Source organism: Opisthorchis viverrini (genome assembly GCF_000715545.1).
Source record: "Opisthorchis viverrini unplaced genomic scaffold opera_v5_32, whole genome shotgun sequence".
Classification (NCBI taxonomy): domain Eukaryota; kingdom Metazoa; phylum Platyhelminthes; class Trematoda; order Opisthorchiida; family Opisthorchiidae; genus Opisthorchis; species Opisthorchis viverrini.
Genome location: NW_008751687.1, coordinates 2,062,331 through 2,072,568, shown reverse-complemented (window position 1 = coordinate 2,072,568; position 10,238 = coordinate 2,062,331). Strand labels below are relative to the sequence as shown.

General features: G+C 43.1%; 1 protein-coding gene across 1 annotated transcript in view; it reads right to left on the bottom strand.

Moving 5' to 3' along the window:
• T265_02542 (hypothetical protein) overlaps positions 1 to 10,238 on the bottom strand; it is a gene marked incomplete at both ends in the record, with an annotated part of 120,307 nt that overhangs the window by 54,884 nt on the left and 55,185 nt on the right. The gene's annotated exons all lie outside the window — the stretch shown is intronic.

The window sequence follows — 10,238 nt, the reverse complement described above, 5'->3', positions numbered from 1 at the left end:
ATGGTCCCGTTAATGTCTGGTTAGACAGGCGACGGTAAAAAATGACGAGATCGATGCGCTTGTGTGTGTCGTAAGACAACGATGATGCAGTTCGGCGCAGCTGGGACTGACGGAATTGAAGACGAGAGGGGATTGCCACAGCGTCGACCAACCAATCTGTGCCGCCTCTAACTGTTACTGGACCACTTGTGCAAACCAAGTCGCATCAAGCCTTTTCAAGTTAAACGTATGAATTTGACAGTTTGAGCAGAGCAAAGCTGCTGGATATCTTCGGGTGGGCACCCTTGTTAGTATTTAAGTGATATTCACAGTGACCTTATTATACGAGCACTTGCTCTAACACCAAGCAATTCCGTAGCCACCAACACTTCTTGATATCAGGAAACGTATACATACGGAAAAGAGGCTATCTAAATTCTGCAGGACAGGATCCTTTGTAAGGCTGAAATCAAGTCTCATCGACTACTTCCTTAAAGAATCAGCGCACCTGTAATAATCGATATCAAGAAAACTTCAAGAGTTATAACCGAACATCGTGAGTGAGCGATTGTGAAAAGGTCATTCAATTTACTTGGATAAACATTGATAGCTGGTTGCTCTATACATATGCCACTGTGCTACGAGGCATTCCGATTTTGTATATCACAAAGATTATGCAAATATCAGCACTGTGTACCACGCCACTGAAAGGCTATTTTCCATGAGTTTAAGAACTAGAGGTCTAAAGCAAGTATTTTCGGAAAGGCCAAGCTAATGACATAAACTATTCAAATCGACTGGGTTCATGAGTTGGAGGATAAGGTTCATTAAGTACTTTTTCGCAATGAAAGTGTGGCAGTTCTATGCGGTTAGTCAGTGAATGAATTTTGCTTGACTGTTGACGACACAGTTCCCGGCAGTCACACATCGATTTGGTAGCAGAGAGCCCGCCAGCGAACCAGCTATGTTCATATCAATGTGAGTGACCATCAGCTACACAGTTTTCCTCCGAGTTGGTCTCTGAACAAGGAAAAATCTCCAGCAAAATAACTAAATCATACGCTGCTGCGGTCACTCTAAGCAAATGGTGGCCTTCATGAGCCTAAATTGGTATGGTGTGCTGAAAGTCGATTTGACACCTCTATTTTCTTCTATTCCCGCTCGATATAAAGCACTCAAATTTTGAGAAATTACACAAGGTAACCAGCGCAGCAAATCTATCAAGTTTCCAGTTGCGACTTATCCAGATTAATAAGGCCTCAACTTCAGTCTTCTCGTATAAATGTTTGATGTTCCACTACAGGGAGGCTTTTCGCATATTTCTTTCAGATTCCTAATTTGTTCTCTTCAATTGTCATGCGATAAAGTTGTCCGTATGAGCACGTTCCCACTAGTGTCTACCCTGCAAGTAATCCGATATTTCTCTTTATTTCCTTGCCTTTCCGCTAGTGGTCCTACTTACTCGAATTAACGTTGAATTAATGTGCAGTCTCAGCGCCCCCACCACCGGAACCGCCACACCCACACACAAACGATTTCTGTACCTGGTCGTGCAGTGTCAGATAGGAGCGGCTCTTATTCGTTGGTCGACGCTGTCGCAAGCGTCGCCCTCACTCTTCGTGTCATATGCTCCAAGGTTGCCCGTGGCTGCATCAACCTTGTTTTGCGATACTCAGAAACACATGGGTCGTCTCAATTTGGCCCTTTACTCGTCCCAAGCCTGCAGGCAGCTGTCATGTGATTGGGGGACGCCATCGCCCGACCGAATTAAGCAGGCCCTGTGAGCAGTAAGGGTGATGGCATTGATCGACCTAGTTTACGACTACGAGGGGCGCAACTGCACGTTTCCATATTCGCATTGGGGCCGTTCACAACCGGGTATTCCATTGGCTTTCGGACGCACCGGTGACGCACACAATCCATTGGCTTTCGGACGCACCGGTGACGCATTTTTCGATGGCATTTTTTTCGGTGCCATTTTTCGAATTAAAAAGTGTTGATGCTCCAGACCAAACTTATGAGGGCCATGTGGGTTCATGTAACCTGTCCGTGTTCACCTACGCTCACGTGCAAAACGGTGTACTGGTGGCTGCGACGATCGCAGATGTGTCGCATATTCGGACATTCAAGTGACCTACGCGAGGCTGCCACGCCTCGGATACTTTTTTCACCATAATGAGGTTAACCCTACTTTGCATTACGTTGCCTTAACATGACTACCCTTAGTTGTCATCTTAGGTCAGAATAAAAATGTGTGCTTTATTCCTCAATGCCAGTTTGGGTACTACGAAATGACACTTTCGAATGACTCAACTGGCCATCTCTCGGTTACCTTGTGAGATCGTCCTAAATCCAACCAGGAACTTGTATGGACCCCACTGTATTTCAGGTGTATAATCTCCAGAAACGAAAGTAAATGTATGGAATCCTGTAAAAGAAACTGCGTTTTCACTCGTGTATGAGTGAGTGTTTATATCAGTTGGTCAGCAGCCTACACAGTTTCAATGAATCCTTTCCAGGTGGACTACTTGGGCTATCTTGCTTGCTGGTCTAGCTTCTGCTTACTGATATTGGAAATCTAGAGAATAGGACAACGTCAGAAAATGTCCATATATCACAGAAAAGAGAGAATAGTGAACGGCTTTTTGTAAAATCACTTGAGAGGAGTAAGTATTTCAAAAGCTGCAAGGGGACATATTCAAAAGAGCTACACAAGCATTCACGTCTATTAGGGAAGCATATGTGCAATTTGTGCGGCAAAGCAAATCAAATACGACAGGATGAGGTCGAAGTCGCGGCGAAAGCAGTAGTTGATGAAGAAGCAGCGGAAGGTAAGCTCACTAAAAACATACTCAATAGAGGCATTACTAGCTACCAAACAAACAGTAATCAGATACCGTTAAAGCCAAATGGACGTGTAAATGAGTGCATTTCGCGCATTTTCGTACAATTTGATTTCAAGTAGAACATAAGGTAAACGGAAACCCAGGAACTACGGCTAGCTGAAAGAACCAAAAAGGGCGAAGTTTTTCAGCAAACTCGTGCAGTATGATGCCTCTCGTCTGTCCTCCTTACTGGGGCCGATACAACAGGTTTACCTGTTTTCTATAGAGGAGAATGTCGGTAGCTCAGGCAGTGTAGATGGTCGTTGGCTTGTTCGCCGAGCTGGACAATTTGGTTGCAATTTGGTTACTGCAACCACAATTGCCCAGCTCAGCGACCAGGCCAACGACCAGGTTTACCTTCTTTGCTTATACACAACCCAGTTTTCAAAACAAATCGGGAGGGTTCCGATTATTAACAAATCCGCTTATGGAGTCCTTCGGAGTGAAACATCTATGTGTCTTACTCTGGTTACCAATTGAAACGCTTTGCACTTGACCAGATACACTCATTTTGAAATTACTTTGTTAGGGTGACTCAACTAACTCTCAACTGGATCTCTCGTTGGTTATATTCTCCAACGGATGGTCTTTCATTTGATACGGTGTTTGAAGGAATTTGAAAGAATACACTATTCATAGGTTTGCAGAGTCCCCGTTAATAATAACTTAATTTGCAAATGAGTGTATTTTGCTGCTGGATGCTACAGCAGAGCGATTCTTCTTCTCGACCGCTCGATTCAAGCTGCAGTGATGAAGCGTTCGGCCAAACTGAGTTTGCACGTTGAATCACTGGTACTGAGTGTTTGGTCGCCACTCGGATCAAGCGGTGCCGTTCATGCTGTGGCATTGGTGTGAACCGCCAGAAAAATATCCTTGGATTGGACAATCAGGGTGAATCCGACCATAGTTGATTCGCTTGTTGTGATCATTTTCCAGATGAAAAAAACCACAGTAGCATATCTGATTGGTAATTTCAGTTAATCAATCACTGATTAATATCCATTCATTTCACGTAGTGCGCTAATCAGGTTGAGAAAAAAGAAGTAAGCGAAAAAAATCCTACATGTTTGCATGGTGTCGTCCTTGGGAGAACTGTCTGCACCATAATTTGTTTATCTATTTTTTGTCATGCTACACTAGAAGTCTTACTTAAACTGGATGGCATGGGTTATTCAGTGTTTCGAGCATGAATGAGCTCAAGAGGGCTCAATGCTCAAGGCTCAGACTTACTTACCGAGAGGTCGATTCTTCTAACTCCACCTATGTATCTTGACTGTTCCTGTCTAAGTTTGGCCAACCTTATAGTATCACAGCCCCGAACATTCTGTTGTTTAGTCGGACTGTAGCTCACTAGAGCAGTTATGTTGTTCCGAAGCCGATGGTAAAGTTCACTTAAGAAAACTTTGGTTGCAAACCTACTGTTAGACGTCAGGCAGTTTTCCTCAGTATCATGAATGCTAATGTCGGTGGAAAAATCTACATTCCGCACACTTTCCTTATGTCAGTTTTTGTCGGAGCTCCATCCATCCGCTTTATTTTCTCCAAAACAAACTCGGTTGACCGAAACTCGCTCCCTCCAAACGGATAATTGTGTCGGTGCCAGGTATCAGTTTGCGTCAGGAACAATAATCCAGATTCCTTTGTTTTCTTGGGGATTATAAGGGTGCACTTTATTCTTGTTCGGCAAATGGACCTGCGTGTAGAACGCAAAGAACTGGTCAGTCTTCTACTCAGAAGATGACTGAATAGATGATTTTACTGTACAATCGTAGTATGAATCGTATAACTGAGTTTCAGGTTTGAACTCTCCACTTCTGAAAAGTTCTTTAAACAGTCGGTGGGTTTGGAGCCTTCGTTCACAGCACTTAACGCCAACGCTTCCTCGAAATTCTGCAGAATCTGGTTTCCTCAGGTTCTACTTGATTGACTGTATTGGAACGAACTTTACTGCTTGTCTGAGAGCCCCGCTATCGACGTCTAGTGACGTTTGGTGTTCGGCCTGCAGTGCAAAGCAGTTTTGCGCAGGCGGATGGGTAAAGAGTAAAAACTGATGAAAAAATTGCATCAGAGAAAAAAATGTTTGTCTTTCTTTTTTCCAGATAGTCATTTGTTGACAGAGGGAACAAATCGATCACCAAAACCACCATCTGAGCAGTGATGGGAGATGGTTTGAAAGTGTTGTCTGCCACGATAAACCCAGTGTTGATTCCCCGGTGGAGAACAATTTCTGAGGTAATACGAGATAGGGTCTGAAGGCTAATTTAATTAGACTAGAAAAATCTCAGCAGGTCTTCTCGCCAATGGTGTGGCATCGCATTGATATCAATTCTATCCGTCTAACATTAGGTTTGGAGTGATTATAAAAAACGGTTTTGTAAGTTAGCAAATAAAGAATTCAGAGAAGAAACAAACATGGTTTTGAATAAATTTATTGAAAAGTTGGTTAACGTATTTCAGATATGCTTCTGAACTATTCATCCCAAGAGTTTGAAGCACTGATCCTACCCTATGCCCCACAAACATTGTCAACTGAGTTTACAAACTTGCCATACTATGACTCGCTTCAGATGCGAATTTACGTACGATCTGGTATCTTCTAGATACCATGATGGAGGTAGTTCGTAAAATACCAGAATATACGTTACGTTTCCGAAACAGCGTAGAAAAAGCGATTCATCTGTCCATGAGATGCCGGAGCAAGATGCCGTGAAGCCGATTAGTTTTATCGGGTTGTCCAAAATCCATGAAATTGATGTATAGGGTACTAAAACCTTCTGTTTTTGAGGAGACTCCTGATTTGAACAAACAGGCGTAATTAAGAGCTGTTAGTTGGCGTCTCACGAGAAAGATTTCCACATACCTCCCTGAATAGCGCTGTCTGCCTGCTATTCCCGTACGCGTCGCCACATTGAAAACGGATCCGAGGAATGGGATAATCCCCATCGGTTGTATATGGTATAATGACGGACTCTTGAAATTGTATCTTTCTTTTACGTCCGGTGCTTGTCGCTTTTCTACCAATGAGGCAAATCACGCTGCCGCAACTCTCAGTGGTGCCTCTAATTTTTTTCTACCTACAAGATAAACGAAAAGGAAGAATGCTAGATTGACTGGTTGCACTGACTCTTTTTGGATTTCGGCGAATTCACCGGGAGGATGTGTGAACATACTGAATAAGTTGCTAGTTTGCATCTAGCAATGAGTCAGGCGAGATTTTATACCAGACCTTACGACAGTTCATCAAGCATTCAATGGATTTTTCCGCCTAAGAAACGATATTTGATCGTTCCATTCACTATCTTAATAATGTGCCCACGGTTAAAAGGATTCCGGGATCTTCAGTTGTGTCGAATTCCCAATTTCCTCATGAAGTCTGTTTTCCATCCTTCAGAAATCAGCCGCACTGAACTGCACTTAAGCCATCGACCAGCTTTTGTTTTTGCTTAGGCACTTTTATAATTAGTATAGCAATTTAGCGGAAAACCGCTGCCGTGCTTTCAAACGACTACCCCGGGTCTCCCTCAAATGGCTCAAAATAGCGCACTGTAAAATTTGAACTTCGGTGTCACCCTTTTAATTGCTTGCAGTTCCATATGAGGCAAGCCCTGAAATCCTACGGAAATTTTTCTGAACACCCCAAGAAAACTGCAGTGCATTTCACCTTTGCCGAAAAATCAGTTCACACATACCGAATAACCACTTCAAGGCTGCTTCACTTACAATCCTTAACTTCTGATGTACTCGGACCTGGCATCCGTTTTGGTGGCAGTCTTGCGATACGTTCTTGCTTTGCAACTGTCGTCTATCCCGTTTTCTGAGGAAATATGAACTTTTTCGTTTTCACGTTCAGTCTATTCCCCGATTCCTTTAACTTATAGCAAGACAACCAGTTTTCCAGCCACTGAAATGCGTCAGAAGACGAATGGAAGGAATGAGATTCTTAGTGAGGAATTGTAGGACAGTAGTTCGTATGACTGTGACAGCCAGTTGCCTTTACTTCAAAAGCTCATCAGCGAATCGAGACATACTCTGACTAATCGAGGTGTGATTTAGAAACGCAAACCAGTCGGCGGGTTGTGACACATGCTAAGGAAAAGTAACTTTTTAAGATGCAGAATCGAGACATACTCTGACTAATCGAGGTTTGGTGTGATTTAGAAACGCAAACCAGTCGACGGGTTGTGACATGCTAAGGAAAAGCAACTTTTTAAGATGCTTAAAACATGACCTGTACAGCTAATCTACAAAGACGGCTTGAACTATTCACGCGCATACATGGGAACATTTCAGGAGAGTCGACCTTCTAACTCCCCACAGATCTGAGTGCAAGTAACAGAGCGCGTTATTTTGATTTAGAGACATAAGGTAAGTGGACATGACAACTGAAGATAAAAGAGCGCTACCGAAGTGCACTGTACTGTGCCTGAGGGTAGTGTTGAATATTGCTGGCGCCAACACATATTTCTCAAGGTAATTTAGGCCGAAGGCCTTACTCGACCAGTGATGCTAAAACAAACTGTATGTACTAAAAAATCAGCTGTATAATGATGAACTATCAGCGCTATTGGCAATTCAGATGATCTACAAGGCACTTTGTGTCATCGATGTGGCATTGTGTGTTCATGTGGCGCACGTGCCTCAAACACAAACTTCCAAAGACGAACACAAGCAGTATGTAGATCTTCAATGACTGACAAGTTACATTGTCCAGAGTGCTAAGTAGCTAGTTGTGCAAGCGAGGAACACTGAATGTGAGGTCGGCTTGCCTCGAAGCTCAAAACACTTTCAAAGGAAAAAGAATAAACTGGACAGCAATCTACGCCATCTAGTGAAGGGCATAGCATGAATTAAATATAGTCTGAATGCCTCGGGGTAGTGTGTAATTCATCCCTAGAAATGAACTTACGATCAACAGAACATCAGCATGCAGGTCTATGGTCATCACCTGCAGGCACACATAATGGTGAGAACATTGGTCAAAAACAAGAAGCTGTGGAATGCGCTGTTTTAATTCGTGAGGTCTACCAACTACATTTTAGCGCTGACCTACATTTGTGCTCACCTCACATCGACCGGTTCCGGACAACTGGCGTCGAATAACACGGATGTTTGATACATACTTACTTGTCGTTCTTCTTTGGCAAAAGTAATCTTCTATCAGCCATCATACCATGCAGTCACAGAGACTAGGGTTCTCCTCAAAAGACAAACCCTAAATTTTAGCCTTTGTAGATGATTGTTGAGTTTAAAAAGGATATGCGTTTCGTGGGCAGTCGAAAGAAGATCTTGCCAGATCATTGTGGCGGCGAATAAGTAGTTTCTGTCTCGATGTTGGAAGATAGCTGTGGAGACAACTATGGAACAACGGGATTTTGTGATCGAAACGAAGATCATTCTGTTGCACATACGAACTCAATAAATAGACTCCCAACAGCTACGGCTATAAAGAGCAACCAGCAGTCTGGCAAATCCAAAACGGCTACTCTTGTTAGTCATGACCTACCGTATGGTCTCTCTAATGAAACATCATCCCTACAAAAGAATCCTAAGACTGCGGTTATTGTTGTGGCTTCATTTGAAGTGCTACTGTATGCCACTATGACACAGAAGATAGGGTGGATTTCTCTCGCCCGATGACACTACTGGAAGGAGGAAATCACCCGCGAGTGAAGATGTCTTCCCTTGAGGTTTTGGTGGAACCGAGTTCAAAAAGGGGCAATGATGATTGCAGCCGAAGCCCTAAGACTGCGGTTATTGTTGTGGCTTCATTTGAAGTGCTACTGTGTGCCACTATGACACAGAAGATAGGGTGGATTTCTCTCGCCCGATGACACTACTGGAAGGAGGAAATCACCCGCGAGTGAAGATGTCTTCCCTTGAGGTTTTGGTGGAACCGAGTTCAAAAAGGGGCAATGATGATTGTATTCAGCCGAAGCCTACTTCAGACAATCAAGTAGGAATGTTTTGCTTTAAAGACCATTGAATGAGCACTATCCGTGGTAGATCTATTCATGATGATTGTATTCAGCCGAAGCCTACTTGAAATAATAACGCTTATATACATGAGAACTATTATTGTTTCAGACAATCAAGTAGGAATGTTTTTCTTTAAAGACCATTGAATGAGCAATATCCGTGGAAGATCTATTTGACATAACAATTTTTATCATAAAAACTCGATGTTTCGGTAAGCGCCTTTGGGATCTTACCTACAGTTTAACACAAAATATTTGCTCCGTATGATCAAAAAATATCATGATTGAAATATCCGTTTGAAGAATTCCCACTGACTTGTCCTGCCGGCAGACACGTAGTCGGTTCGCCACATAACAGCTCAGTGACACGACGGTAATATTTACTACTTACATGCATCGGTGACTATGCTATCGATCCAGGCTATTTATCTTTCTCTACTATACTTTCTTTAGAAAAAAGCGGGCCAGAGAATGCTGCTCGTGACCGGGTTGTTCACTGAGCTTGGCTATTTTGTTCCAAACATGTCGCTATCGAAGGAGGCGACATAATCAGTGCATCGTTGTAAAGCGAAGGGAGCTGTGCTTTAGTGTATTTCCGGGGAGCAGGAAGAAAACATTCATGGGTCCCCGAACTTACGTTTTCGTACGTGCCCACATGCACCAGGGCTATCTTTACATCCTGCAGAGTTTCCACCTCTTTAGGCGGCCCGATTATACGTTCTCAAGCGGACACTGTGAATATGTAATTTAATGAAATCCTGCTAAGTAGCCATGTCCCATATTGACAAAACGCTTGTTTTCGTCCGAGCTCCTCGCCATCTGAAGGAAAATCACTTTCAAATCGTTTTCAAATGTTGATTCCTTGCAATCTACCTCGTACAGGCTAATCGGCCGAAGAGAGGGTGCTAACGACTACGCTTGTTAATAGGAACTTGTTGCTTACTTCGATGACCGTTTGCATATGAAATCGATTGGTCGCTTTAATGACACCCTATCAAACAATCCTACAGGATAACTAGCAGCTTTGGAGTGCAATGTATTTGCAACCTGGGAGACTTGTAATCAGGCATACAGACACACAGTATTTCGAATTAGTTGACGTACGATTACGGGACAACGATCTGATGAGACGACACGACAACATCAACCTGAAATGAATGGTTATATCGTTCGCAAATAAAACAATCATTAAAATATTGACCTTTCCGACAACGAACTACCCACGAACATTAGTCAGATGTTTCGCTTCATCTGGAAAGTCTAGCTTGGATGGTTACTGGCTCAACGTCGAGTTTGAACGTGCCTGCTTCACACTGCCAAACATACTAGAATGTATGGAACGTCCATACAAAGGTCTTATCATTCACGTGCAGCTATACATGTATGAATTAATGGTAAT